We start from the raw sequence: 5,112 nt of genomic DNA, 5'->3' as shown, positions 1-5,112 counted from the left end.
GAAATTAGTTCTGATTTCACTTTGAGTCACTGTCAGTCTTCATGTACAGTAAAAGTATTGAAAATTATATTGTTAATTGAAAAAAAATAGCAATATTTGTGCTTGTATGGTACGCTGTGTGTGGAGTTATTTTAACAGTGTGAGAGAAATTCCATGGATATCTGCCCAATGTCTCCATGTAAAATTTCTACTGCCTTGTAGTCTGAGCTATTGATATTCTTGGGTAGTGTTTCCAAACTGATATCATCACCACTTGCACTCGTTCCTTTATTGAGCGTGGTTCCAGCAATGACCAACAGAGCGACCCCAGATTCAGCCGGAGGCCCCGGGAAACATTTAAAATGCTAATCAGCGTCCCATGGTATCAGCCAGCAATATTCAAATAGGGTAATCACACAAGGTACGTCACTGGATCAAAGGTATAAGCAACCAAGTGGATCAAGTGTCAGTAGGGGAACATTTAGGGGACCATTTAAGGGGACAGTGATCATAATATCAAAAGGTGCAGGTTAGCTATGTAAAAGGGCAAGGAGCATCCCAGACTAAAAATATTCAATTGGGGGAGGGCCAATTTCAGTGGGGTGAAAACAGATCTGGTTCAGACACAGTGCCTGAACCTGGAAGGGGGGGGGGCCCACTGAGAACCACCTACTGCCCTTGTTGTCGATCACCCTACAACCCCTCCCCCACGACCACCTACCCGTGAAACCCCCTCCCGCCCTGACTAACCTGGGTCCCTCAGCAATCCAGGTAGGTCCATTACCAGCTGCAGCCACTGTAAAGAACTGCTGGTCTCTGAGTGGCCGGTAACTCTCAGAGGACAGGACTTCTGCTGCCAGGGTCCTTGATCTGGGGGAAGGCCTGCTGCTGTCCACTTAAGTGCTTAATTGGCACTTGATCCAGCACGCCTTCCCCAGAGCAGGCAGCGTGGGCCTCTCACCGGCACTTTTGCTGCTGGTCGAGACCCCAGTTGCCCAGGTAAAATCTCGGCCGTTGCCAAAGTCACAGCAAAAAAGGAGGTCGTGCAGAACTGGATGGGCTAAGAATTGATACAGAGGAGATATTAGAAAGGCTGGCTTTACTTAAATTTGATAAGTCACCAGGACCGGATGGAATGCATCCGAGGATACTAAGGAGGTAAAGGTGGAAATTGTGGAGGCACTAGCCATAATCATCCAATCCTTCTTATATACAGGGGTGGTACCAGAGGATTGGAGAATTGCAAATGTTACACCCTTGTTCAAAAAAGGGTATAAGGATAAGTCCAGCAACTACAGGCCAGTAAGTTTAACTTCAGTGGTGGGAAAGCTTTTAGAAACAATAATACAGGACAAAATTAACAGTCACCTGGACTAATGTTGATTAAGGAAAACCAGCACAGATTTGTTAAAGACAAATCATGTTTAACTAACTTGAGTAAGTTTTTCATGAGCTAACAGTGAGGGTTGATGAGGGTAATGTGGTTGATGCGATGTACATGGACTTCCAAAAGATGTTTGATAAAGTGCTACATAACAGGCTTGTTAGCAAAGTTAAAGCTCATGGAATAAAAGGGATAGGAGCCGCATGGATATGAAGTTGGCTGAGAGACAGGAAACAGGTAGTGTGGTGAATGTTTTTTTGGACTGGAGGAAGGTATATATTGGGGTTCTCCTGGGTCGGTGTTAAGACCACTGTTTTTCTTGATCTATATTAATGACCTTGACTTGGGTGTGCAGGACACAATTTCAAAATTTGCGGATGACAAAACTTGGAAGTATTGTGAACTGTGAGGAGGATAGTGATAGATTTTAAGAGGACATAGACAGGCTGGTGGAATGGGCATACATGTGATAGATGAAATTTAATACAGAGAAGTATTAAATGAAACATTTTGGTAGCACGAATGAGGAGAGGAAATATAGAATAAAGGGAACAATCTTAAAGGGGTTGCAGGGTTCTGTTCTTGGGGGTATATGTGCAGATTGTTGATGGTGGCAGGGCAGGTTGAGAAAGCAGTTAATAAAGCATTCATGATCCTGGGCTTTATAAATAGAGGCATAGAGTACAAAAGCAAGGAAGTTATGGTGAACCTTTAAAACAATGGTTTGGCCTCAAGTGGAGTATTTATCCAATTCTGGGCACCACACTTTAGGAAGGATATGAAGGCATTAGAGAGGGTAAGGTTTATGAGAATGGCTCCACTGATGAGGGACTTCAGTTATGTGGATAGATTGGAGAAACTGGGGCTCTGTTGAGAAGGTTAAAAGGAGATTTGATAGAGGTGCTCAAAATCATGAGGGGGCTGACAGAGTAAATAGGAAGAAACTCTTTCTATTGGCGGAAAGTTCAAGAACAAGAGGGCAGCGATTTAAGGTCATAGAGCCATTTATGGCCCAGAAGGAGGCCATTCGGCCCATCGGGTCCATGCTGGCTCTCCACGGAGCAATCCAGTCAGTCCCATGACCCGCACTCGATCCCTTGCAAGTTTATTTCCTTCAAGTGCCCATCCAATTTCCTTTTGAAATCATTCATTGTCTCCGCGTCCACCACCCTCGTGAGCAGCGAGTTCCAGGTCATTACCAACTGCTGCGAGAAAAGTTCTTCCTCGCATTTCCCCTGCATCTCTTGCCCAAAACCTTTAATTTGTGTCCCTTAGTCCTTGTACTATCAGTTAATGAGAACAGTTTTTCCTTGTCTAACTTATCTAAGCCTGGGATAATCTTGTACACCTCTAGCAAAAGCCCCCTAAATCTCCTTTGCTCCCGGGAGAACAACCCCAGCTTTTCCAACCTAACCTTGTAAATAAAATTCCCCATCCCTGGAACCATTCTGGTAAATCTCCTCTGCACCCTCTCAAGGACCAGCACATCCTTCCTAAAGTGTGGTGACCAGAACTGGATGCAATACTCCAGTTGGGGCCAAACCAGAGCTTTATTAAGGTTCAGCATAAATTCCCTGCTTTTCTAATCAATACCTCTATTTATGAAACCCAAAATTCCATATACTTTACTAACCACTCTCTCAGTATGTCATGCTACCTTCAAAGATCAATGCACATACGCCCCCAGATCCCTCTGTACCTGCACACTCTTTAGAACTGTGCCATTAAGTATATATTGCCTCTCCCTATTCCTTCTGCCAAAATGCATCACTTCACACTTGTCAGCATTAAATTTCATCTGCCACCTGTCTGCCCATTCTGTAGTCTATCTGGGTCCTGGTGCAGGCACTTCATATCATCCTCACTGTTTCTCGCACCTCCACGTTTAGTATCATTGGCAAATTTTGAAATTCTACTCTGTATTCCAAGATCCAAGTCATTTATATATAGCAAAGAAAGCAGTGGTCCCAGCACTGACCCTTGGGGAACACCACTGTCTACCATCCTCCAGTCTGAAAAACAATTATTTACCTTTCTGCTTTCCATCCTTAAGCCAATTTTTTATCCAATTGGACACTGACCCTTTGATTCAATGAGGTGATTGGGAAAAGACCCATAGACTACATGAGGATGAACTTTTTTACACAGCGAATGGTTTAGATCTGCAATGCAATGCACTGCACTGCACTGCCTGAGAGTGTGGTGGAGGTCGATTCAATCTTGGCTTTCAAAAAGGAATTGGATAATTATCTGAAGAAAAAATATTTGCAGGACTACTAGGAAAAGGCAGGGGATTAGCTGAGTTGCTAGCCAGCATGGACATCTTGGGCCAAATGTCCTCCTTCTGTGCTGGAACCATTCTATGATTCTATGACGACTGTGAGTTTCATATTTGATCTTTTTTGCCCCTTTATGAATACTGCCAAGAAATTATAAACTTTAATGAATTTCCAGAGGCAGCTCGTAATAGCCATACTCGTAATTGGCAGGCAGTTTTTTTGTAACAAATAACACACACATAATGGGCAAGATTTTATTTTGGCCATGGGAGTTCCGGAGACAGGCTGGAAGGCGGATGGGTGACTCTGCCTCAGTCCTGTATCGGATCCCAGCCGAATTCAACAGCAGGCGGCAATTAACTGCCCGCCGCCAAGGACACTGTCCCTTTAAGGGACAAAATCCCGCCTCCAAGAACTACTGGCCAATCGGAGGGCTGGCAGCTCAGCAGTCCAGTAGCACCACCAAGAGTGGCGGCCAGTGTCGGTACGGCAGGAGGCCCAGAGAAATGTGGATTTGGAGACCTTGGAACCAATGTAAGTGGGGTTGGGTTTGCAGGGGCCAGACTTGCAGGGGCCAGTGAGCGGTGGGGGGTGGTTGGTGAGGGCGAGGGGTGGCGGGGGTTGTTGCTGCAGGGGCAACCATTATCGCCAGGGGGATCTCCGTGAGCCATGGATTGCCTCCAGAGGAAGGACATCCCCTCGAGCTCACTCGGAGGCCACCTGGCAGTGTCTCCACATGGCAGCAGGCCCCGCCTTCACTGGCTAAATTCCAATGAAGGTGGGAGGCAGCCCTTGAGTAGCCCTTAATGGGACTTCCCATCTGCCACAATGCCTGCCACGGACAAAAATGGCATTGGGGCAGGACAACACCGGGCATGGACATAGGAATTTATAATGGAAATAGGAAAATTGATTGTATGACTCTAAAGTGGGAGCTTACTTATGACTGAATGACCCATAGAATTATCCGCCCCACAGTAACCCTCCTTCGTTTGAAGATTACATTGGACCTTGACTCACGTGGTGGGAGATAACTAGAATATGAATCAGTTCAAGTTTAAAGATACCAGTCATGTTTTCCCTTTACTCTAAGTTATGTTATGACATGTTACTTTAAAAAAAGATCCCTCAAAAGATTAGCATATTTTGCACCTTTGGACACGGTGTATATTATAGTGGGTGGAGATGACTAGCATGCATATCACAACTATTAATCTTGGTGCTAATAGGGTTCATATACAACTACTTGTCAACTACATGGGAAAAAAAACTTAGCATTGTGAATTTTGATTAGGTCAGGTGAAGACTGAGAAGTGTAATTTATTTTCTGCCCGTTTTCCCCTCTCACATGCTTTCGCTACATTGGGAAGGTCACACAGATATGCAAGTTCAAGGTGCCTGGCTGGAGATCACAGCAGTAATGGGCTATACTCTTTCATCTGGAGTGAGGTCACCATATTGTGGGGTTTT

This window comes from Heterodontus francisci, chromosome 5 (genome assembly GCF_036365525.1).
Source record: "Heterodontus francisci isolate sHetFra1 chromosome 5, sHetFra1.hap1, whole genome shotgun sequence".
Taxonomy (NCBI): domain Eukaryota; kingdom Metazoa; phylum Chordata; class Chondrichthyes; order Heterodontiformes; family Heterodontidae; genus Heterodontus; species Heterodontus francisci.
The sequence above is the reverse complement of the archived record's forward strand: the minus strand, read 5'-3'. Positions refer to the sequence as shown.